The following is a 26,926-nucleotide window of genomic DNA, read 5'->3' on the forward strand; positions in this document are numbered from 1 at the left end:
TTTACAACTTACAGGAGTTTTTTCTGATTCTGTGCAGTGGTCCCTCCATACTAGACAGTGTTGCAACTAGTTAATATGCTCTCCATGGTACATCTGCAGAAATTTGCGAGTGACATACCAATTCTCCTCAATCTCCAAATGAAATATAGCTGTTGTTGTGCCTTCTTTGTAATTGCATTAATATGTTGGTCCCAGGATAGATCCTCAGAGATGTTGACACCCAGGAACTTGAAACTGTTCACCTTTTTGACTTCTCATCCCTTGATAAGGACACATGTCTCCTTGACTTGCCCTCCCTGGTCCACATCAGTTCCTTGGTCTTATTGACGTTGAGTGCAAGGTTGTTGCTGTGACATCACTCAGCCAGCTGATCTACCTTGTTCCAGTATGCCTCCTCATCACCATTTGAAATTCTGTCAACAGTAGTTGTGTCTTTGGCAAATTTACAGATTGCACTTGAACTGTGCCTAGCCACAAAATCGTGGGTGTAGAGAGAGTAAAGCAATGGGCTAAGCATTCATCATTGAGATGAGCCAGTGTTGATTGTCAGCAAGTAGATGTTAGATCCAATCTGAACAGACTATGGTCTGGTGAGGAAGTCAAGGATCCAGTTGAAGAGGGAGGTTTTGATTAGAACTGAGGGTGTGATAGTTTTGAATGCTGAGCTATAATCAATAAACAGCCGCCTGGCATAAAAATATTACTATTATCCAGGTGATCCAAGGCTGAGTGAAAACCATTGTAGGCATATTGTGGCAATGGGCAAATTGGAGTGAGTCCAGGTCCTTGCTTAGGCAGGAATTGATATCGCCATGACCAACCTCTCAAAGTACTTTATCCCTATAGATGTGACTGCTATAGGGTGATAGTCGTTGATTCTAGCCATGACCAATCTCTTAATGCACTTTATCCCTACAGATGTGAGTGCGACAGGGCTAAAGTTATTGAGGCAGCTCACCCTGCTCTTGGGCACTGGTGTGTTTGTCACCCTTTTGAAGCAGGTGGGGAACCTCTGACTGCAGCAGTGAGAGATTGGATGTGCTGGTTGGTTGAAGAACTGAATGGTTGAAGGGAAGTATCTGTTCTTGAATCTGGTGGAGTGGGACTTCATGCTTCTGTACTTCCTGCCCAATGGTAGCTGTGTGAAGATGGCATGATCTGAGTGATGAGGATCTTTGATGGATGTTAACTTCTTGAGGCAGGTGATTAGAGTGAGACGTAAAGGGGACCTGAGGGTAGGTTTTAATACAGTTTTCAGTATCTGGAATGAGCTACCAGGAGAGCTGGTGGAGGCAGGTCAAATTACAATGTTTAAAGGGCATTTGGACAAGTACATGGATAGGATCGATTTAGAAGACCATGGACCATACACAGGCAAGTGGGACAAGAACAGGTAGGCACCTTGGCCAGCAGGGATCAGTTGGGCCAAAGGGCCTGTTTCTGTGCTCAATGACTCTGACTATGAAAATACCCTAAATTTTCAGTAGGTCAGGCAACATCTGTGGGAAGCAAAACAGTTGATGTTTTGGGAGTGAAACCCTTCCTCGGGACTTGGGGAAAGTGAAAATACTGCAGTTTACAGAGAAGATGGTGTCAGACACTGGACTGCAGGAGCGAGGTTAAGGCAGATCAGATGATCCCAGATGTGTCTCATTCATACCTAACCCCTTCTGAGCCTGCAGCACAGCATTCACTGACAATCAACCACCATATCATCAGACTGCTGAGAGTCTGTCTCAGAGGCCAGATGAGAGCACCCAGGCACCATCTGGCACCTCCTTTCGAATCATGAACCACCATCAAACATCAGACCATAGTGATGGAGCTGGCTTAATCTGGAGTCGTATCCACATCAGTGTCCCAGCTGTGCACAGGCCCCTTCTGTGTCCTTCCCTAGGCCCACAGGCAGAACCAATGGTTCAACCGGCCCTTGTCCTATGAGCCTATTTCTTCCAGTCTTGGCACCTTCATTTCTCTTCTGGTCCAGTCCCTACCCCCTACCCCCTACCCACTTCTATCCATAACTCCAGTCCCTACCCACTTCCCCCTTCTATCCTTAACTCCTTTGGTACACTCTGCCACTGACCCTTTCCACAGGCTCAGCCTTGCTGTGGACAAGCAATTGCTTCACAGTTGATCCCACAGGAGGATGGGTTGGGGGCTTTCTGCTTTCTGCTTCCTGGAACAGAGACCAGTAGTTCCTTACACCGCTCACCCACACACTCATTCAACTGGTTGTACGTAGAACAGTACAGACCCTTCAGTCCATTATGTTATGGCAAACTTTAAGCCTATTCTAAGATCAATCTAACCCTTCCCTCCTACTTTTGTCCCTAATGTTTCACTCACCCCCCCCCCCCATCACCCTATCACCACCCTTGGCAGAGTTGTTCCATGCACCGACCACTCTTGGGGGGTGGGGGGGAGGAGTTGGAGAAAACTTACCTCCTGCCATCCCCCTACAGTTTTCTCCATTCACCTTACCAACGTCCCCTCATATCAAGCATGTTTGCCATGGGCAAAGGTCTCTGGCTGTCCACTTACATGCCTCTTATCTCTATTGAGCTACCTCTCATTTTCCTTTGCTCCAAAGAGAAAAGCCCTAGCTCACTCAACCTATCCTCAAAAGACGCCGTCTAATCCAGGCAGCATCCTGGTAAATCAACTTTGCACTTTCTTTAACGCTTCCATATCTTTCCTGTAATGAGGTGATCAGAACTGACCATGGCTCTTGAACTTGATCCCCTGACTAATGAAGGCCACACACCATTTGCTTTTTCAACACTATGAGCTTGCACTGCAGCTATGGATATGGACCATAGACCAGCTCTTCTGGGTTGTGGTGAGGGGTTGAGGCATGTTAGGTCATATGAATGGACTTGATGTTTTGGGATTGTAAATAGCTCTGCTGCTGATAGCTGACACAGGTTCCATTCTCCCATCAGCCGCTACCCATGGATTCCAGTTCCATAATAAAATGCTAGTGAGGCAAGACGCTAAAATATGGTGCAGGTCAATTTGTAACTAAGGAACTTGTTAAGAAAGAAGGGCTTTGGGTACCTGGATCATTGGAACCTCTTCCCTGTCAGCTGGGATTTGTATAATAGGGATGGGATGTACACCAGCTGGAGGGGAACCAATATCCTGACATTTTATACTTGTATTAAAAACAAGAGAGGGTAGGACCACTCAAAGTTAAAAGAAAGAATTTATGCTTGGAGTCAGAGGATGTGGGCAAGGTACAAAATGGTATGTTGCATCGATATTTAAAAGGAGGACAGGGAGGATGGTGAGAGCAGTGTGAGGCCATGCTAATTTGATAGGGTGTTTGAAAGCGTGGTGGTGGTGGGCCTTTGAAAAACATCTAGAGCCTGAAGATGTAAACCAGGCCATTCATTGAAGAGGCAAGAGATGAGATTGCTGGGACCTTGACAAAGATATTTGTACACTTGCTTGCAATAGGTGATGCCCCAAAAGATTGGAGAGTAGTCAGTGTTGCTCCTTGTCTGAGAAGGGAAATGAGGATAATCCTGGAAATTATTAGAAAGCTATTGGAGAGTATTTTTAAGGACAAGATTTGTGTGCAGTTGCAAAGCCATAGATTGGTCAAGGACAGTCCACATGGCTTCCTGTGAGGCATGTGATCAGACCCAACAATTCAAGTGTCCGGGAGATCTGGTAAGAAGCGTACAAGCACAACAAAGTAACTTCAGCCTAATTTATTATCATAGAATACTACAAAATACTACATAGTAAATCACAAAGATTTATGGGCTCACGATTCTTACTCATCACTTGATTATTGCAGTCAGGGAAACTGTGATTTCTGACTCACTCATGAAGCCACCCTTTGGTCAAACACCAATCACTATTTGAGGCCCTGGCTGAAATCTAAAGGAAATCCAAAAAACAGGTCAATATATACACAAGTTTCACAAGTGCAGTTATTGAGACAGACAAACTCTGTGATCTTATATTAACTCTTCTTGTTTACACCAGTCAACATATCGTGTGTCCATTAACACTGCAGTCAGCATTCCCTCATAAATCAATTAGACACTTTAATGATCACTCCTTATTCATTAGTCCCCCAATGTCTGGACACAAGACAGTCCTTGGACTTGCAAAGGACATTAATGTTTACATATAAGCAATAAACTTGAAGAAATCCAGTTATCGACAGACATTCTACAGAGATTTAGACACTAATAGACCTCACACATTACAGATCAGAAAGAGTTAAGTTGTCATTCAATGTGACAGACGTTCATTCAATGTTTTACAAAATCCATTATACCACAGCAGGTAAGTTGAGTGACTTTTTCAATGAGGCGACAAAGGTGATTGTTAAAGGTAGAGCTGTAGATGATGTCTACTTGGAACTTAGTGGGGCATTTGACACAGTTCCTCGTGAGGCATGGGATCCACTGTGACCTGTCAGTTTGAATTCAGAGTTGGCTTGCCCAGTGAAGACAGAAGGTAGTGGCCAAAGGGACTGATTCTGGTTGGAGGACTGTGACTAGTGATATTCTGCAGGGGTAGGTAATGGGACCTCTGTGACATAAATATGATAGAAATTATTTTAATGAAGATGTAGATGTGTGGGTTATTAAGTCAACACCAAGATCTGCAGAGTTGCTAACAATGTCAGTTACAGATGTGGCAGAGGGAAATTAAGCTGAGTAAGTGTGAGTTGTTGCAATTTGGGAGGCCAATGTAAAGGGCAAATTAATGCCAGGACCCTTGGGAGCAGCTGTTTACGGAGGAATCTTGGGTCCAAGCTCATCACTCCCTGAAAGTGGCCAGGGTGGTAAAGGAACGCTATTGGAGCATGCCTGATTCCATTGGTCAGGACGTCATGGTGCAGCTCTGTAAAACACAAGTCAGGCTGTGCAGAGTGAAGACACAGGACTGCAGATGTTGAATCTGGAGGAGCACTCAATGGTGTAGAAGGAACACAGCAGGTCAGGCAGCATCTGTGAGGGAAAATGAACAGTCATCGTTTTGGGTTGAGATCTTTTGACTTCATCTGAAGTATTGTTTGCAGTCCTTGTCACTCAATAAGAAGGATGTGGAGTCTTTCTGGAGGGTGCAGAAGAGACATACCAGGATGCTGCCTGGATTAGAACTATAAAGGAAGATTGGACAAACTTGGATTGTTTTCTCTGGAGCGTGCATTTAAGGTGATGGTGGGTAATTTCAAAGGAGAAGTGAGGTGCAGGGTTTTTTCCAGAGTGGTGGGTGCTTGGAGTGCACTGCTTGGGGTGGTGGCAGATACATGTTAGGAGCTTTCAAGATGCATTTTGATAGGCAGATGAATGTGAGGAAAATGAAAGACATGGACATTGTGTAGGCAAAAAGGATTAGTTTAGTTGGCCATTTAATGACAAATTTAACTGGTTCAGCACAACATTGTGGGCTGAAGGGGCTATTCCAGTGCTGCACTGTTTTACGTTAGTCCATTAAATGTGAGCAGATTGCGGCCATTTGGCCCATCGAGTCTGCTCCACCATTCAATCATATAGAACATAGAACAGTACAGCACATTACAGGCCCTTCGGCCCACAATGTTGTGCCGACCCTCAATCCCTGCCTCCCATATAACCCCCCACCTTAAATTCCTCCATATACCTGTCTAGTAGTCTCTTAAACTTCACTAGTGTATCTGCCTCCACCACTGACTCAGGTAGTGCATTCCACGCACCAACCACTCTCTGAGTGAAAAACCTTCCTCTAATATCCCCCTTGAACTTCCCTCCCCTTACCTTAAAGCCATGTCCTCTTGTACTGAGCAGTGGTGCCCTGTGGAAGAGGTGCTGGCTGTCCACTCTGTCTATTCCTCTTAATATCTTGTACACCTCTATCATGTCTCCTCTCATCCTCATGGCAGAGAGGATCATGGCAGATCCTTTTATTCCAATCTTCAACCCCATTCCCTGGCCTTCTCCCTGTAACTTGTCCAATCAAGAACTTATCAATCTCTGCTTTAAATACACCCGACAACCTGGCCTATACAGCTGCCTGTGGTAACAAATTCCACAAATTAACCACCCTTTGGCTAAAGAAATTTCTCAGCATCTCTGCTTTAAATGGATGCCCCTAGTCCCTTTGCATCTTTTGAGTCAGTATGGGTGAAAGTCAGGAACAGGAAGGGAGAAGTTACTCTACTGTGGGTACTCTATAGGCCCCCTGGTAGCAGCAGAGATACCGAGGAGCAGATTGGGAGGCAGATTTTGGAAAGGAGCAAAAATAACAGGGTTGTTATCATGGGTGACTTTAACTTCCCTAATATTGATTGGCACCTGATTAGTTCCAATGGTTTAGATGGGGCAGAGTTTGTTAAGTGTGTCCAGGATGGATTCCTGTCACGGTATGTTGACAGGCTGACTAGGGGGAATGCCATACTAGATCTAGTATTAGGTAATGAACTGGGTCAGGTCACAGATCTCTCAGTGGGTGAGCATCTGGGGGAAAGTGACCACTGCTCCCTGGCCTTTAATGTTACATAGAAAAGGATAGAATCAGAGAGGACAGGAAAATTTTTAATTGGGGAAGGGCAAATTATGAGGCTATAAGGCTAGAACTTGCGGGTGTGAATTGGGATGATGTTTTTGCAGGGAAATGTACTATGGACCTGCGGTTGATGTTTAGGGATATCTTGCAGGATGTTGGGGATAAATTTGTCCCGGTTAGGAAGATAAAGAATGGTAGAGTGAGGGAACCATAAGAACATAAGAACATAAGAGATAGGAGCAGGAGTAGGCCAATCGGCCCTCAAGCCTGCTCCGCCATTCAACAAGATCATGGCTGATCCAATCCTAACTCTAGTTTTCACCGAATCCCACAAGGCAACAGTGCCAACCAACAGGGCACCATGCTGCCCATTTTATTTTATTATTCATCCCGCCCAAACCCATGTGATCACCCGGGGGAAAAAAAACCGAGTTGCCAATTGAGGAGAAAAAATCTGGAAAATTCCTCTCCGACCCATCCAGGCTATCGAAAACTGGTCCAGGAGATCACATGGCTGATCTAAACCTAGCCTCATGTCCACTTACCTGCTCGCTCACCATATCCCCTAATGCCATTTTTATCCAGGAAAATGTCTATCTCCGTTTTGAATTTATTGAGTGTAGTAGCTTCCACAGCTCTCTGGGGCAGTAAATTCCACAGCCCCACTACCCTCTGAGTGAAGAAATTTCTCCACATCTTAGTCCTGGAACGGCATCCCCTTATTTTGAGATTATGCCCCCAGTCCTAGTTTCACCCATCATTGGGAACATTCTCCCCGCATCCACCCGATCAAGCCCCTTCACAATCTTATATGTTTCAGTAAGATCGCCTCTCATTCTTCGGAACTCCAATGAGTAGAGTCCCAATCTACTCAACCTCTCATCATACATCAACCCACCCATCCCCGGAATTAACCTAGTGAACCTTCTCTGCACTGCCTCGAGAGCCAGTATGTCCTTTCTTAAATATGGACACCAGAACTGCACGCAGTACTCCAGGTGTGGTCTCACCAATACCCGGTACAACTGCAGTAAGACCTCCCTGTTCTTATACTCCATCCCCCTAGCAATAAAAGCCAGCATTCCATTGGCCTTCTTGACCACCTGCTGCACTTGCATACTAACTTTTTGTGTTTCCTGCACCAGGACCCCCAGATCCCTTTGCACAGAAGCACTTTCCAGTTTCTCTCCATTTAGATAATAACTTGCTCTATTATTTTTCCTGCCAAAGTGCAAGACCTCACACTTGTCAGTATTATATTTCATCTGCCAAATGTCTGCCCAATCACTCAGCCTATCTATGTCCCCCTGCAGGGTTTCAATGTCCTCCGCACTCATTACACTCCCTCCCATCTTTGTGTCATCAGCAAACTTCGATACGTTGCACTTAGTCCCTTTCTCCAAATCATTAATATAGATTGTAAAGAGTTGGGGTCCCAACACCGACCCCTGCGGAACACTACTAGTCACCAACTGCCAGTCTGAGAATAAACCATTTATCCCAACTCTCTGTTTTCTGTTAGAAAGCCAATCCTCCACCCATGCCAGAATATTATCCCCAATCCCATGATTTTTTACTTTAAGTAATAATCTTTGGTGTGGCACCTTGTCAAATGCCTTTTGGAAGTCCAAATACACCACATCCACTGGTTCCCCTTTATCTACCCTATATGTTATGTCCTCAAAGAACTCCAACAAATTTGTCAAACATGACTTCCCTTTTGTAAAGCCATGCTGACTTTGTCCTATTAAGCTATAACATATAACAATCACAGCATGGAAACAGGCCATCTCGGCCCTCCTAGTCTGTGCCGAACTCTTAATCTCACCTAGTCCCACCTACCCGCACTCAGCCCATAACCCTCCACTCCTTTCCTGTCCATATACCTATCCAATTTTACCTTAAATGACACAACTGAACTGGCCTCTACTACTTCTACAGGAAGCTCATTCCACACAGCTATCACTGTCTGAGTAAAGAAATACCCCCTCGTGTTTCCCTTAAACTTTTGCCCCCTAACTCTCAAATCATGTCCTCTCGTTTGAATCTCCCCTACTCTCAATGGAAACAGCCTATTCACGTCAACTCTATCTATCCCTCTCAAAATTTTAAATACCTCGATCAAATCCCCCCTCAACCTTCTACGCTCCAATGAATAGAGACCTAACTTGTTCAACCTTTCTCTGTAACTTAAGTGTAACTTATGTTTATCCAAATGCCCTGTTACTGTTTCCTTAATTATCGATTCCAACATTTTGCCAACCACAGATGTTAGGCTAACTGGCCTATAATTCCCAGCCTTCTGTCTATTGCCCTTTTTAAATAAAGGAGTTACATTAGCAGTTTTCCAATCTGCCGGACCATTGCCGAGTCCAGCGAGTTTTGAAAAATTATCACTAATGCATCCACAATCCCGACCGCCACTTCCCTTAAGACCCTAGGATGCAAGCCATCCAGTCCAGGGGATTTATCCACCTTCAGTCCCATTAATTTATCAAGTACCATTTCCTTGGTGATTTGAATCGTAGTTAGCTTCTCTCCCCCTAGAGCCCCCTGTTTATCCAGTGTTGGGATATTTTGAGTGTCCTCTACTGTAAAAACTGATACAAAATATTTGTTCAGCGTTTCTGCCATCTCCATGTCCCCTACCATTAATTTCCCGGTCTCATTTTCTAGGGGACCAACATTTACTTTAGCCACCCTTTTTCTTTTTATGTAACTATAAAAACTCTTACTATCTGCTTTTATGTTTTTCGCCAATTTACTTTCATAATCTATCTTCCCCTTCTTAATCAATCTTTTTGTTATTTGCTGCTGATCTTTAAAAGCTTCTCGATCTTCAATCTTCCCACTAGATTTAGCTACCTTATATAACTTTCTTTTTAGTCGTATACTTTGCTTTATTTCTTTACTTAGCCACGGATAACTATTTTTTCTTTTACACCCTTTTTTCTTCAGTGGAATATATTTTTCTTGATAGTTGTAAAATAACTCCTTAAATATACTCCACTGATCAAGTACCGATCTACCCTTTAATCTATTTTCCCAATCCATCTTAAGCAATTCCGCTCTCATACCATCATAGTCTCCTTTATTTAAGCTCAGTATGCTTGTTTGAGATCCAACCCTCTCATCCTCTAATTGAATATGGAATTCAACCATGTTATGGTCACTCATTCCAAGGGGATCCTTTACTAGGACATTTTTTATTAGTCCTGTCTCATTACACAGGACCAGATCTAAGACTGCTTGCCCCCTTGTCGGCTCAGTAACGTATTGTTCAAGGAACCCATCCCGAATACACTCAATAAACTCTTCCTCAAGGCTGCCGTGTCCAACTTGATTAGTCCAGTCAATATGAAAGTTAAAATCCCCCATAATTATAGCTGTTCCCTTATTACAAGCCCCAACTATTTCCTGATTTATGCTCCGACCAACTGAGTTACAGCTGTTTGGAGGCCTATAGACTACTCCCACCACTGCTTTTTTCCCTTTACTATTTCTTATTTCTACCCAAATTGTTTCGTTATCTTGATCCTTAGAGCCAATATCATTTCGCTTTATTGCAGTGATTTCTTGCTTTATTAACATAGCCACCCCACCTCCTTGCCTGTCTCTCCTAATTGTCGAATACCCTTGTATGTTTAATTCCCAGTCCTGGTCACCCTGCAGCCATGTTTCCGTAATTGCCACAATATCATAACCATACGTAATTATTTGTACCGTCAACTCATCAATTTTATTCCTAATACTACGTGCATTCAAATAAAGGACTTTCAAATATGTTTGACACTTATTTCCTACCTTTTCCTTTTGTACAACTTTACGCTTATCTCCGTACATTCTTTGCCCTCCTGACACACTGTGTCTTTTTATTCCTCCACTTTTACCTACATCCATTACCTTCTCCATTGTCTTTTTAATAATTTGCTCTCTAGAATCCTCCCCCCCACTAGTTAGTTTAAAGACCTCTCTGCAGCCCTAGTTATATGATTCGCCAGGACACTAACCCCAGCCCGGTTCAGGTGAAGCCCATCCCTCCGGAACAGTTCTCTCCTGTCCCAGTACTGGTGCCAGTGTCCCAAGAAGCAAAACCCACTTCTCCCACACCAGTCTTTGAGCCACGCATTTAACTCCCTAATTTTATTTAACCTAGCCAAATTTGCTCGTGGCTCAGGTAATAATCCAGAGATTATTACCCTTGAGGTTCTGTTTTTTAATTTGACCCCTAGCTGCTCATATTCCTGTAACAGAACCTTCTTCCTTGTCCTATCTATGTCATTAGTACCAACGTGTACTAAGACAACTGGATCCTCCCCCTCCTACTGCAAGTTTCTCTCCAGCCCAGAAGAGATGTCCTTAACCCTGGCACCAGGCAGGCAACATAGCCTTCGGGACTCTCGCTCTCGGTTGCAGAGAACCCTATCTATCCCCCTGACGATACTGTCCCCTATTACTACAACATTTCTATTGACTCCCCCCTCTGGAATGGCCCCCTACTCCACGGTGCTATGGGCAGGTTGCTCATCCTCCCCACAGTCCCCGCTCCTGCCCTCACAGGGAGTTAAAGCCTTGAATCTGTTGGACAAGAGCAAGGCCTGCATCTCCTCCAGCCCTGCCTCCTGGATTCCCCTACTTGCCTCACTCATAGCCACACCATCCTGTGCTTGACTGCAATCTACATTAGTTAATCTATTAGGTGTGGCTATCTCCTGGTACACAGAGTCCAGGTAACTCTCCCCCTCCCTGATGTGTCGCAGTGTCTGAAGCTCGGACTGCAGCTCATCAATATGAAGCTGGAGTTCCTCGAGTAACAAACACTTGCTGCAAATGTAGTCGCCGTGTCCCTCAATGGGGTCTACCGGTTCCCACATCTCGCAGCAGTAACACATCACCTGCTCCATGCTATATAGTTAATTTAATGTACTAGTATTAGTTATGCATGAACCCTTTGCCCCAATACAGCTAACTATCACACTATTTAACAATACTTTTAAAGTTATAAGTGTAAAAGGAAGCAGGACTACTTACCAATACTTACCAAGCAACTAGCTGTGAGAGCTCTGCAGCTCCGGTCTTCCTCGCCTCGCCCGGTTCCGCCGAAGCCCGTTGAGCCAAAGCCCTTAGGCCTCCACTCTACTCCCGGCTCACTCCACTGCCTGCAACGACGGTGACAAATGAGGTGGCGAATCTAGTCAGATGGAAGAAGGCAGCGTACATGAGGTTTAGGAAGCAAAGATCAGATGCGTCTATTGAGAAATATAGGATAGCAAGAAAGTAGCTTAAGAAGGGGATGAGGAGAGCAAGAAGGGGGCATGAGAAGGCCTTGGTGAGTAGGGTAAAGGAAAACCCCAATGCATTCATCAATTATGTGAAGAACAAAAGGATGACAGAAGTGAAGGTAGGACTGATTAGAGATAAAGATGAGAAGATGTGCCTGGAGGCTGTAGAAATGAGTGAGATCCTCAATAAATACTTCTCTTCAGTATTCATCAATGAGAGGGAACTTGATGACGGTGAGGACAATATGAGTGAGGTTGATGTTATGGAGCATGTTGATATTAAGGGAGAGGAGGTGTTGCAGTTGTTAAAATACATTAGGATGGATAAGTCCCTGGGGCCTGACGGAAAATTCCCCAGGCTGCTCCACGAGGCGAGGGAAGAGATGAATGGTACCGGAGGATTGGAGGGAGGTGAATGTTGTCCCCTTGTTCAAAAAAGGTAGTGGGGATAGTCTGGGTTATTATAGACCAGTGAGCTTTACGTCTGTGGTGGGAAAGCTGTTGGAACAGATTCTTAGAGATAGAATCTATGGGCATTTAGAGAATCATGGTCTGATCAGGGACAGTCAGCATGGCTTTGTGAAGGGCAGATTGTATCTAACAAGCTTATTAAGAGTTCTTTAAGGAGGTGACCAGGCATATACAAACCCCATTTCCAGAAAAGTTGGGGTATTTTCCAAAATGCAATAAAAACAAAAATCTGTGATACGTTAATTCACGTGAACCTTTATTTAACTGACAAAAGTACAAAGAAAAGATTTTCAATAGTTTTACTGACCAACTTAATTGTATTTTGTAAATATACACAAATTTAGAATTTGATGACTGCAACACACTCAACAAAAGTTGGGACAGTTAAAATAAAATTGAAAAGTGCACAGAATATTCAAGTAACACCGGTTTGGAAGACTCCACATTAAGCAGGCTAATTGGTAGCAGGGGAGGTATCATGACTGGGTATAAAAGTAGCGTCCATCAAAGGCTCAGTCTTTGCAAGCAAGGATGGGTTGTGGCTCACCCTTTTGTGCCAAAATTCATGAGAGAATTGTTGTCAGTTCAAAAGGAACATTTCCCAAAGCAAGATTGCAGAGAATTTAGGTCTTTGAACATCTACAGTACATAATATTGTGAAAAGATTCAGAGAATTCAGAGACATCTCAGTGCGTAAAGGGCAAGGTCGGAAACCACTGTTGAATGCGTGTGATCTTCAAGCCCCCTCAGGCGGCACTGCCTAAGAAATCGTCATGCTACTATGACAATTATAGCCACCTGGGCTCGGGAGTACTTCGGAAAACCATTGTCACTTAACACAGTCCGTCACTGCATCCAGAAATGCAACTTGAAACTGTATTATGCAAGGAGGAAGCCATACATCAACCCTATGCAGAAACGCCGGTGAGTTCACTGGGCCCGAGCTCATCTCAGATGGACCAAAAGACTGTGGAACCGTGTGCTGTGGTTAGATGAGTCCACATTTCAGCTAGTTTTCGGAAAAAACGGGCGTCGAGTTCTCCGTGCCAAAGATGAAAACGACCATCCTGATTGTTATCAGCGAAAGGTGCAAAAGCCAGCATCTGTGATGGTATGGGGGTGCATCAGTGCCCACAGCATGGGTGAGTTGCATGTATGTGAAGGTATATGTGACTCTGAGGCATATATTAGGATTTTAGAGACATATGTTGCCATCAAGGTGACATCTCTTCCCGGGACGTCCATGCTTATTTCAGCAGGCCAATGCCAGACCACATTCTGCACGGGCTACAACAGCGTGGCTTTGTAGACACAGAGTGCGTGTGCTTGACTGGCCTGCTGCCAGTCCAGATCTATCTCCTATTGAAAATGTATGGTGCATCATGAAGAGGAGAATAAGACAACGGAGACCATGGACTGTTGAGCAGCTGAAGTCTTACATCAAGCAAGAATGGACAAAATTTCCAATTGCAAATCTACTACAATCCTCAGTTACAAAACGATTAAAAAGTGTTATTAAAAGGAAAGGTGATGTAACACAATGGTAAACATGCCTCTGTCCCAACTTTTGTTGAGTGTGTTGCAGCCATCAAATTCTAAATTTGTGTATATTTACAAAATACAATTAAGTTGGTCAGTAAAACTATTGAAAATCTTTTCTTTGTACTTTTGTCAGTTAAATAAAGGTTCACGTGAATTAACATATCACAGATTTTTGTTTTTATTGCATTTTGGAAAATACCCCAACTTTTCTGGAAATGGGGTTTGTAGATGAGGGTAGTGCAGTGGATGTGATCTACATGGATTTTAGTAAGGCATTTGACAAGGTTCCATATGGAAGGCTTATTCAGAAAGTCAGAAGGCATGGGATCCAGGGAAGTTTGGCCAGGTGGATTCAGAATTGACTTGCCTGCAGAAAGCAGAGGGTCATGGTGGAGGGAGTACATTCTGATTGGAGGGTTGTGACTGGTGGTGTCCCACAAGGATTGATTCTGGGACCTCTACTTTTCGTGATTTTTATTAACAGCCTGATGTGGGGGTAGAAGGGTGGGTTGTCAAGTTTGCAGACGACACAATGGTTGGTGGTATTGTGGATAGTGTTGAGGATTGTCGAAGATTGCAGAGGCACATTGATAGGATGCAGAAGTGGGCTGAGAAGTGACAGATGGAGTTCAACCCGGAGAAGTTGGGAAAGGCTGACGAGCTGAGGGCGTGGAATTATGACATTGTAGCCATTAGTGAAACTTGGTGTGGGGTTATATGGGAGGCAGGGTTTCAAGGCTGATTTATACTTGTGTGTCAATTGAACGCCGTAGGTACAGCGTAGCCGCGTAACCTACACTGTACCCTATGCCCTACCCTACGCCAGAGCCTGACGCACACCTCTCCAAAAATGTAACTGCGTGTCGCGGCGATGCAGATAGCGACAACTGTGATTGGTCCGCTTGGTAGCATCGCATTTTCTCCTGTCTATAGGCATACAATAGGTACACTGATTGGAGACAATGAACCAAATCGTCAAATCTCCCTGCTGACATCTGAAAATATTTGCAATGCATTTCCTCGTCCATTTCTCTCAGTGGCCGGACAAGCACAGAAAATTCACCTTCCTTCTGCCTCAATCAGTTCAATGGTCGTACATACCATCTCCTCCGACGTTTTCTCTCTTACTTGCGTTGCAGTAATTCCAATAAAAGTAACCCTTGTTCAACATTTATTAGCTCCAACTCCAACATGATGCACTTAGTTTCAGTCACTATTGTTTGAAGTACACAAAGAAACTCAATGCAGTGGCATAGAAACCCCACCGCCAACTAGCGTTTTGGCGGTGAATTGCAGAGTAACGCAGACACACCAACGCACAGGTATAAATGCTCACAACGGCACAGTAGGTTACTACGCAGAAGTATATATCAGCCTTAAAGGTCAGCACAACACTGTGCTGTACTATTCTGTATTCTATATAAATCTATATCTCAGATTCCTGGATTTTCTCCCCTTTACAAAATAGTCCGCACATTTAGTTCTACTACCAAAGTTTGTGACCATGCGTTTTCCAACATTGTATTTCATTTGCCACTTTTTTGCCCATTCTCCTAATCTGTCTAAGTCCTTCTGCAGCCTACCTGCTTCCTCAACACTACCTGCCCCCTCAACCAATTTTCATATCATCTACAAAGTTGGCAATAAAACCATCTATTTCATCATCTAAATCATTTATATTTAGCATAACAAGAAGTGGTCCCAACAGTGACCCCTGCAGAACACCACTAGTCACTGGCAGCCAACCAGAAAAGGATCCTTTTATTCCCACTCACTGCCTCCTAATAATCAGCCAATGCTCTAACCATGTTAGTAACTTTCCTATAATACTATGGATTCTTAACTTAATAGGCAGCGTCATGTTTGGTACCTTGTCTCAAAGGCCTTCTGAAAGTCCAAATATACAACATCCACTGCATCTCCTCTATCTATCTCTTTCAATATTTTTATTAATATTATATAAATTGCATGAATACAAATACAAAATTCATAAAGATACAAGTAATATGAATTACATTACATTTAAATCACAGTAATATGATCACAGCATCCCATATTCCAGATCAATCATGTAGAAAAAAAGAGTGAATTGTGAAATGAAATGAAATGAAATAAAATAAATAATTGTATTTTATTTAAAATATTACCCCCCACTACCAAAATGAGCTGGTTGGTGGAAAAAAAGAGAAAAAAATACCTTACTATATAATATTGTAGCAATGTACTACATACAGCGCTAGAGACAATGACAAAGTCGTTTCAAGACTAGTTTATTCAAACTTCGCGGCGCTGGCATTTAATCCCTAGCACCCGCCCTCTCCGGGCAGAAATGACGTCAGAGGTGCATTACCAAAGTCTCTCCCTGCGTGCTGGCTATTTGTGAGCCGCTTCGCCTGCGCAGAAAGTGGATCGCCACATAACTCCCCCCACCAGAACCGGCGATACACCCCCCCAATGTCCAGTCTGGATCAGCCTCTGTTTGGGAGGTCTGCCTCTGCGTTGCGGTGCCTGAACTTCGACCGGCTGCACCAAGTCCACATGGGCTGGTTTGAGTCGGTCCACCGTGAAAACCTCCTCTTTCCCCCCAATGTCCAGAACGTACGTGGACCTGTTGTTGGTGATCATCTTGAACGGCCCCTCGTACGGCTGCTGTAGCGGTGCCCGGTGTCCGCCCCTTCGTACAAACACAAACTTACAGTTCTGCAGGTCTTTGGGTACATGGGTCGGGGTCAGTCCGTGCTGTGAAGTTGGTACGGGGGCCAGGTTGCCGAGCCTTTCGAGTAGTCTGTCCAGGACTGCTGCGGGTTCTTCCTCTTGCCCCCTAGGGGCTGGTATGAACTCTCCTGGGACGGCCAGGGGTGCGCCGTACACCAACTCAGCCGACGAGGCGTGCAGATCCTCTTTGGGCGCTGTACAAATTCCAAGCAGGACCCAGGGAAGCTCATCCACCCAGTTAGGTCCTCTCAGGCCGTGAGAGCCGACTTCAAGTGACAGTTGAAGTGTTCCACTAGTCCATTCGACTGTGGGTGGTAGGCAGTTGTGTGGTGTAGCTGCGTTCCCAACAGGCTGGCCACAGCCGACCACAGGCTGGAGGTGAACTGGGCGCCTCTGTCGGAGGTAATGTGGGCAGGTACCCCAAAGCGTGTTACCCAGGTTGCAATCAGTGCTCGGGCGCAGGAATTGGCAGATGTGTCGGTGAGCGACCTCTGGCCACCTCGTGAACTGGTCTACCATAGTTAGGAGGTACCACGCTCCTCGGGACACTGGTAGGGGGCCCACAATATCCACATGAATGTGGTCGAACCTCCGGTGGGTGGGTTCGAACTGCTGCGGCGGGGCTTTAGTGTGCCACTGCACCTTGGCTGTTTGGCACTGCGCGCACGTTCTGGCCCATTCACTGACCTGTTTGCAAAGTCCGTGCCACGCAAACTTGCTGGAGACCAGCTGGACGGTTGTCCTGATAGATGGGTGCGCCAAACCGTGTATGGAGTCGAAAACTCGCCGCCTCCAGGCCTCGAGGGGTGAGGTTGGCCGGTAGCCACGTCATACAGAAGGGTCCTCTCACCTGGGCCTACGAGAAAGTCTTGCAGCTGCAAACCCAAGAATGCGGTCCTATAGCTGGGCATCTCGTCGTCTGCCTGCTGCGCCTCCGCCAGTGCTGCATAGTCCACCCCCAGGGACAGGACCTGGATAGCTGGCCTGGAGAGTGCGTCCGCCACGATGTTGTCCTTTCTCGAGACATGCTGGATGTCCGTTGTGTACTCGGAGATGTAGGACAGATGTCGCTGCTGGCGAGCCGACCAGGGATCGGACACCTTCATGAACGCAAAGGTCAATGGTTTGTGGTCCGTGAAGTACCTGAAATGCCGGATTGCCAGATACAGCGCCAACAGCTCCCGGTCAAAGGCACTGTACTTGAGTTCGGGTGGTGCCTGCTGAAGAACACCAGGGGTTGCCAGCGCCCCTCGATGAGCTGCTCCAGCACCCCACCAACTGCTGTGTCGGATGCGTCCACTGTGAGGGCGGTCGGAAAGTCCGTTCTGGGGTGCACCAGCATCGCAGCATCTGCCAAGGCTTCCTTGGCTTTAACGAAAGCGGCCGCGGCCTCTTCGTCCCAAGTAATGTCTTTGCCTTTTTCCCGACATCAGGGTGTACAAAGGGCGCATGATATGGGCTGCTGAGGGGAGGAAATGGTGGTAGAAGTTCACCATACCAACGAACTCCTGCAGGCCTTTGACCGTGTTGGTCCGGGCAAAGTGACGGATCGCGTCTACCTTGGCAGGCAGAGGTGTTGCCCCGTCTTTGGTAATCCTGTGGCCCAGGAAGTCGATGGTATTGAGACCAAACTGACATTTGGCCGGGTTGATCGTGAGGCCAAAATCACTCAGGCGGAAGTAGAGCTGGAGGAGATGGGACAGATGCTCCTGACGACTACTGCTGGCTATAAGGATGTCGTCCAAATAGATGAACGCAAAGTCCAGGTTACGTCCCACCACATCCATTAGCCACTGGAACATCTGTGCGGCATTCTTCAGGCCAAACGGCATTCGGAGGAACTCGAACAGGCCGAACGGGGTGATGAGTGCTGTTTTGGGGATATCTTCAGGGTGCACCGGGATTTGATGGTATCCCCGGACGAGGTCTACTTTGGAAAAGATTCTTGCCCCTTGCAGGTTTGCTGCAAAGTCCTGTATGTGCGGCATGGGATAGCGGTCTGGAGTTGTAGCCTCGTTCAGTCTGCGGTAGTCGCTGCATGGTCTCCAACCCCCGGCTGCTTTGGGCACCATGTGCAGGGGGGAGGCCCATGGGCTGTCGGACCTCCGTACGATCCCCAATTCCTCCATCCTCTTGAACTCCTCCTTCATCAGGTGGAGCTTTTCCGGGGTAAGCCTTAGTGCGCGGGCATGGAGGGGTGGTCCCTGGGTCGGGATGTGGTGCTGTACTCCGTGTCTGTGCATGGCTGCTGTGAACTGCAGTGCCAGAATCGATGGAAAGTCCACCAGGATTCTGGTGAATTCGTTGTCCGACAGCGTGATGGAGTCTAGGTGTGGGGCCGGCAACTTGGCTTCACCCAGGGAGAACGTCTGGAAAGTCTCGGCATGTACCAGTCTTTTCCCTTGCAAGTTGACCAGCAGGCTGTGAGCTCGCGAGAAGTCCGCTCCCAGGAGTGGTTGGACCACGGCGGCCAGTGTGAAGTCCCACGTGAATCGGCTCGCACCGAACTGCAGCTGCAGTGTGCGGGTGCCGTAGGTCTGTATCGTGCTGCCGTTTACGGCCCTCAGGGTGGGTCCTGGCTTCCTGTTGCGGGTGTCGTACCCCGTCGGGGGCAAGACGCTGATTTCCGCTCCAATGTTGACCAAGAAGCTTGTTCGTCCCAGCCATACAAGAGGCTGTCCTGGTGGCCAGCCGCCATAGCCATTAGTGGCAGCTGGCCCTGGCCCTTGCAGGGCAGGCGACAACGGCGGGTATCTGTGCCCCACCGCTGGTGGTAGAAACACCACTGTTCACTGTCCTCCTCACTCCTGCCTCTGTGCCGGGCCTGGTCTGGTCTGCTGTTGGGCGCGTGGCCTGGTAATCTGACCGACGGATGCCACGCTCTCCCTTTTGGCTTTCCACAGCACGTCTGCCCGGGCCGCCACCTTCTGGGGGTAGCTGAAATCTGCGTCGGCCAGCAGCAGATGTATGTCCTCGGGCAGTTGCTCTAGGAACGCTTGCTCGAACATGACGCAGGGCATGTGTCCATCAGCCAGGGCCAGCATCACGTTCATCAATGCTGACGGCATTTTAACATAATTCATTAAAGTTAAAAAAATTTCTTTAAATAAATCCTTATAATTCTTAGTAATTTTTACTCCTAAATACGTAAATTGTTTTCTTAAAATTTTAAAAGGAAGGTTAATATTAGTTGGCATTAAATTGTTTAAAGGAAACAGTTCACTCTTATGTAAATTTAATTTATATCCTGAGAACTGATTCAGTAGACAGAACACAAATGGTAAAGAGGTTGTAACATTGCTGTCTTCCCTGCCAGCATCTCCTTCCAATTTAATTTGGTCATACCACTGTAACTTCCCCAGTAGGCTCAATGACAAACTGCTCTTAAAAAGGCATCTTGAAGGCATTCAACAAACTCACTCTCTTGAGATCCATTACCAACCTGATTTTCCCAATCGAACTGCATGTTGAAATCTCCCACAACTATCATAACATTGCCCTTTTGACATGCCTTTTTTATTTCTCACTGTAATCTGTGGTCCATATCCTAGCCATTGTTGGGAGGCTTGTAAATAACTACCTTCAGTATCCTTCTACCCTTGCAGTTTCTTAACTCACAAGGATCTTCTGACCCTATGTCACATCTTTTTACTGATTTGATGCCATTCTTTACCAGCAGAGCCACACCACCCCCTCTGTCTACCTTCCTATCCCTCCGACACAATGTGTAACCTTGGACATTCAGTTCCCAACTACAACCATCCTTTTAGTCATAATTCAGTGATAGCCACATCATACTTGATAATCTGTATTCATGCAAGAAGATCATCCACCTTATTTCTTATACTCCATGCATTGAGATACAAGACTGAGTATTGTATTTGCTACCCTTTTTGATTTTGCATCCCTAATGCACTGATACTCACCCTGCTGGCTGCGATTTTGTTCTATCATCTGCCTGCCTGTCCTGACAGTCTGACTGCACATTATCTTTGTTTTTTTAACCGTCCGTTCTATCCTGAATCCCTTCACTCCAGTTCTTACTCCCCTGTCAAATTAGTTTAAACCCTCTCCGACAGCTCTACCAAACCTGCCCATGAGAATAGTTCTCCCCCTTGGGTTCAGGTGAAACCTGTTACTTTTAAACAGGTCTTACCTTCCCCAGAAGAGATCCCAATGGTCTATGAACCTGAAGTTCTACCCTCACTGATGCATGGCACAGGCAGCAATCCAGAAATGACCACCCAGGAGATCCTGCTTTTCAGCTTTCTGACTAGCTCTTTAAATTCTCTTCATGGGACCTCTTTGTTTTCCTTTCCTATGTCATATGTACCAAGACATCTGGCTGCTCTCCCTTCCTCTCCAAAATGTTCTAGCATTGGAGGCTGTAGGGAGACCTGGGAGAAGTTTATAAAATTGTGAGAAGTATAGATCAAGTAGACAGAGTCTTTTTCCCATGGTAGAAATGTCAGAGGGTATGTGTATTTAAGGGAAGAGGGACAAGTTTAAGGGAACTGTTTGGGGCAGTTTTGTTTTGGTAGAGTTGTAGGTGTCTGGTCAGGGAAGGAGACACAATGGTAGTATTTAAGCTGTTAGATCGCTCATTCGTTATCTGCTGTGTCGTATAATGTGGGCAAACATGGTCTTTCCATGACCACGACTGTCCTTGACAAATTCTTTTTCTTAAGTGGTTTGCTATTGCCACCTTCTGGGCAGCGTCTTTACAAGACTGGTGACCTAGCCATTATCAATATTCTTCTGAGATTGTCTGCTTGGTGTTAGTGGTCGCATAACCAGGACTCGTGATATGCACCAATAGCTCGTATGACCATCCCCCACCTGCTCCCGCGGCTTCATGTGACCCTGATCAGGGCAAGCAGTTACTACACCTTGCCCAAGGGTGACCTGCAGGCTAGCAGAGGAAAGGAGTGCCTCACACCTCCTTTGGTAGAGACGTATCTCAATCTCACGATCCCAAGCTGGATACTGTATATGAACGTGCATGATACTGGGAAAAAGGGGATGGATTGTGTGCAGGCAGCAGGGTTTTAATTTAATTCAACACAAATGTTGTAAGCCAAAGGGCGGCTCCTGGGCTGTGCTGTTCCATGTTCTAATCTATACTGTAGATCCGAGGCCGTTCTTGTGGCATCGGCTCAGCTCTCCATCTTTGTGTACTTGCACTGCTCCACCCTGGGGCTGAACACACCCACCCCCACGTGTATGTCACTGTCATTTCATCGTAACTCCTATCTCACTTGGTTTCTCAGTTTCTCTGCCTTTCTCTCATGGGTTACCAGGCCCTTACAGTGTGACTAAGCTCCAGGTGAGCTGCTACGAATATGGCTCTCTTTGGTGTGGAGAGCTGGTCCTCTGGGGCACTGCAGTTCAGCTGTTGTCGAATGAGATGTGTAGCTGGGGTCAGCAAGGGGTTGGAGTCACTGTTGATAGCTGTGTCTCCCTATACTCTCTCCACAAGATTGCTGTCATCTCAGTGTGGAAACATGAGGCCTTCGGGAATCATCGGTGAAGTCAGTGAGGGGAAAATCCCTTCTTTTATCCCCGACAACGGATGTGGGGGTGGTGAAGAGAACAGCAATGTATTTGTTTTGTTGTAGAGTGTAACAGGAAGAGGAATGAGAGCAACAGAGATGCTGATTAGTTCTGGTGACTGGACTGCTGGAGCTCTGTGTCCTGTGTTGCACAGGTAATGTGTAACTGTGGGCCAGGCTGAGCACTGGAAACTCCAGAGCAGCCAGTGCTCAGGATCGCAAAAGGGGTTGTAGACTTGGCCAGCTGCATCACAGACACAGCCCTCCCCACCATCGAGGACATCGGCAAAAAGCAGTGCCTCAAGAAGGGAGTGCCCATCAACTAAGGACCCTCAGCCCGCCCCCCCAGGACATGCCCCCTTTACAATACTGCTGTCAGGGAGAAGGTAGAGGACCCTTCTGTCATTGAGTCACATTTCTGAACAATCAATGAACATCACCTCATTATTCCTCTTTTGCACTATTTATTTATTGTAACTTAAAAGTAATTGTTATGCCTTGCTCTCAACTGCAATTACAAAACAATAAATTTCATGACAGATGTTCGGTGACAACAAATCTACCTGTGATTCAGATCACAGATGACAGTCTGTGTTGTCTAGCTCTGTGTGATTGATTGCGATTAAATAGTGCAGATTTGGGAGGCAGCAAAGTGGAACTGGAGCTGAAGCAGTTTTTGCCCATAGTGAAGATGTTCAACTACAGGACCAATGGCATGAGGCTCTGCACCGGGTGTCACACACTGCAGGACTTGAAGAAAAAGAGGAAGGGTAACAAAGGAGAGTCAGTGGATGTTGTTTACTTGGATTTTCCTTTGACAAGGTGTCACACATGAAGTTGCTACACAAGAGCTGAGGATATTACAGGAAAGATACAAGCAGGAATAGAAGTGGCAGGAGACAAAGTGGGAATAGAAGGGACCTTTTCTGCTTGGCTGTACCGTGACTAGTGTTCAGCAGGGGTTAGTGTCAGGACCGCTACTTTTCATGTTTCATGTTATACGTCAATGATCTGGATGACAGGATTGTTTTGTGGACAGTACAAAGATAGGAGGAGGGACAAGTAGTGTTAAGGAAGCAGGGAGTCTGCAGAAGCAGTTGGACAGATTAGGAGAATAAGCAAAGAGGTGGCAGATGGAATAAAAGTGTGGGCTATTTACTAAATGGGGAGCCATTTCAGAAATCAAAGCTGCAAGAGACTTGGGAGTCTTCATGCAGAATTCCCTAAAGGTTAACTTGCAGGTTGACTTGGTGGTGAGGAAGGCATATGCAATGTTGGCATTCATTTCAAGAGGTTTAGAACATAAAAGCAAGGATGTAATGCTGATGCTTTATAAGGCATTGGTTGTGAGCAGTTTTGGACACCTTATCGAAGGAAGTTGGTGCTGGCATGGGAGAGGGTCCAGAGGAGTTCGTGAGAATGATCTCAGGTTATGAGGAGCACTTGATGGCTCCGGACCTGTACTCTAGTTTAGAACAGGGGATCTCATTGAAATCTATCAAATATTGAATGGTCTAGACAGAGTGGATGTGAGGAGGATGTTTCCTATAGTGGGGGAGTCTAGGACTAGAGGGCTCAGATAGAGCGGATGTGGAGAGGATGTTTCCAATTGTGGGGGAGTCTAGGACCAGATGGCACAGCCTTCGAATAGAAGGCCATCCATTCAGTACAGATGAGGAGGAATTCCTTTAGCCAGAGGGTGGTTAATCTGTGGAATTCATTGCCATAGGTGGCTGTGCAGGTCAAGTCATTTGGTATATATACAGCAGAGGTGAATAGGTTCCTGATTAATCAGTGCATCAAAGTATTCGGTTGAGAGGGATAATAAATCAGCCATCAGGGACGAATATTCTAATTCTGCTCCTATGTCTTAAGGCGTGAGGCTCCATAGTGAGTGTCACACTGCAGGACCACCGGCATGAGGTTCCACACTGGGGATCACCATTGGACAAACAGAGCAATAGCGTGGCACATTGCACTTCGGTTGTTTGCCAGTCTGTTTATAGAAAAATAGAAAATCTGCAGCACAATGCAGGCCCTTTGGTCCGCAATGCTGTGCTGAACATGTACTTTAGAAATTACCTAGGGTTACCCATAGCCCTCTATTTTTCTAAGCTCCATGTATCTATCCAGGAGTCTCTTAAAAGACCCTATCATATCCACCACCACCACCGCTGGCAGCCCACTCCATGCACTCACCACTCTCTATGTAAAAAGCTTACCCCTAATATCTCCTCTGTACTTACTTCCAAGCACCATAAAACTGCGTCCTCTTGTGTTAGTTATTTCAGCCCTGGGAAAAAGCCTCTTGACTATCCATACAAGCAATGCCTCTCATCATCTTATACACACACCTCTATCAGGTTGCCTCTCATCCTCCATTGCTCCAAGGAGAAAAGGCCAAGTTCACTCAACTTAGTCTTATAAGGCATGCTCCCCAATCCAGGCAACATCTATGTAAATCTCTGCTGCACCCTTTCTATAGTTTCTACATCCTTTCTGTAGAGAGGTGACCAGAACTGAGCACAGTACTCCAAGTGGGTCTGACCAGAGTCCAATACAGCTGCAACATTACCTCTCGGCTCTTAAACTCAATCTCATGGTTGATGAAGGCCAATGCACCGTATGCTTTCTTAACCACAGAGTCAACCTGCGCAGCAGCTTTGAGTGTCCTATGGACTCAGACCCCAAGATCCCACTGATCCTCTACACTACCAAGAGTCTCGACCATTAATGCTATATTCTGCCATCATATTTGACCTACCAAAATGAACCACCTCACACTTATCTGCGTTGAACTCCATCTGCTCAGCCCAGTTTTGCATCCTATCATTGTCCCACTGTAACCTCTGACAGCCCTCCACACTATCCACAACACCCCCAATCTTTGTGTCATCAGCAAATTTACTAACCCATCCCTTCACTTCCTCATCCAGGTCATTTAAAAAAATCACAAAGAGTAAAGGTCCCAGAACATATCTCTGAGGCACACCACTGGTGACTGACCTCCATGCAGAATATGACCAGTCACAACCACTCTTTGCCTTCTGTGGGGAAGCCAGTTCTGAATCCACAAAGCAATGTCCCCTTAGATCCCATTCCTCCTTACTTTCTCAATAAGCCTTGCATGGGGTACCTTATCAAATGCCTTGCTGAAATCCATATACACTACATCTACCGCTCTTCCTTCATCAATGTGTTTAGTCACATCCTCAAAAAATTCAATCAGGCTCGTAAGGCACAACTTGCCTTTGACAAAACCATGCCTAGTCATATTATGCCTCTCCAAATGTTCATAAATCCTGCCTCTCGGGATCTTTTCCATCAACTTACCAATCACTGAAGTAAGACTCACTGGTCTATAATTTCCTGGGCTATCTCTACTCCTTCTTGAATAAAGGAGCAACATCCACAACCCTCCAAAACTCCAGAACCCCTCTCGTCCCCATTGATGATGCAAAGATCATCGCCAGAGGCTCCGCAATCTCCTCCCTTACCTCCCACAGTAGCCTGGTCCATCTCATCTGGTCCCGGTGACTTATACAACTTGATACTTTCCAAAAGCTCCAGAACATCCTCTTTATTAATGAATATATGCTCAAGCTTTTCCGTCCGCTGTAAATCATCCCAGCAATCGCCAAGAACCTTTTCCTTAGTAAATACTGAAGCTAAGTATTTATTAATCACCTCTGCTATCTTCTGTGGTTCCATACACACTTTTCCAATGTACACTTTAAAAAAAAAATTTTTAATTGAATTTTCAAATAGGTTACAGAAAGAAAAAAAATATCAACCCTTCCCCCTCCCCCTAACATATCCCTATAGGAAAAAAAAAGAAAAAAGAAAGAAAGAATGCCTGGATATCGGAAGACCCCCACATGCTCCATGGAGTTCATGATAGCTTTAATATGTATTTCTTTCCCCAGATAACCAATAATTTTATCTTCGGAGCACCTATATATCTAATCCTATTTTTTGTAAATAAGGGCACCAAATTTTCAGAAATATTTCATATTTATATTCATATATTATATATAATATATAATGAATATATAATTATATATATAATATATATTCATATTTAATATTTCATCTTAAATTATAAGTAATTTTTTCAAGTGGAATGCAGCTAAAAATTTCATTCTTCCAACGATCTATATGAATCCGATTTCCAAGTAACTGCAATAGCCTTTTTGGCTACTGCCAATGCAATTTTTATGAATTCTTTCTGATATTTATTCAATTTGGATTTCGATTTTATCCCTTCAATATTGCCTAGTAAAAATGTTGGATTATGTGGAAGTTGTATTCCAATAATTTGTTCCAGTAAAACTCTTAAATTTGTCCAAAAAGGTTGAATTTTAAAACAAGACCAAGTAGAGTGTAAAAAAAGTACCAATTTCTTGATTACATCAAAAACATTGATCAGATAAATTTGAGTTCAATCTATTTATTTTTTGTGGTGTAATATATATTTGATGTAAAAAGTTATATTGTACTAATCTTAGTTGAACACTTATTGTACTTGTCATACTGTCAAGACAATCTTGACCAACTTGTTTCATCAATTTTAATATTCATATCAGTTTCCCATTTTTGTCTTGACTTATGAATTGTTTGTTTAATTGCCTGTTTTTGAATCAAATTATACATACCAGAAATTTTAAATTTTTTCCTTTATGAATTAAAGTTTCTATTTCATTAGGTTTCGGCAATAACATTGTTTGACCCAGTTTATCTCTTAAATAAGCCCTTAATTGGTATTTAGGTATAAGAGTTGATAATGATATAAAGAATTTATATAAATTAAATTATTTGCCATTATTGAAAAAAATTCAAGAGGATCTTGAT

At 45.0% G+C, this 26,926-nt stretch overlaps 1 protein-coding gene and 1 long non-coding RNA gene across 3 annotated transcripts in view; one reads left to right on the forward strand and one right to left on the reverse strand.

The window, feature by feature from the left end:
• LOC140738538 (mitochondrial 10-formyltetrahydrofolate dehydrogenase-like) overlaps positions 1-26,926 on the forward strand; it is a 139,105-nt gene that overhangs the window by 107,692 nt on the left and 4,487 nt on the right. The window lies entirely within an intron of this gene.
• Positions 3,705-12,453, reverse strand: LOC140738984 (uncharacterized). The gene is made up of 2 exons (XR_012101505.1): positions 11,555-12,453; positions 3,705-4,976 (listed from the first exon to the last, which is right to left on the reverse strand). It is a non-coding gene; the product is annotated as an uncharacterized lncRNA (long non-coding RNA).

This window comes from Hemitrygon akajei, chromosome 14 (assembly GCF_048418815.1).
Source record: "Hemitrygon akajei chromosome 14, sHemAka1.3, whole genome shotgun sequence".
NCBI lineage: Eukaryota > Metazoa > Chordata > Chondrichthyes > Myliobatiformes > Dasyatidae > Hemitrygon > Hemitrygon akajei.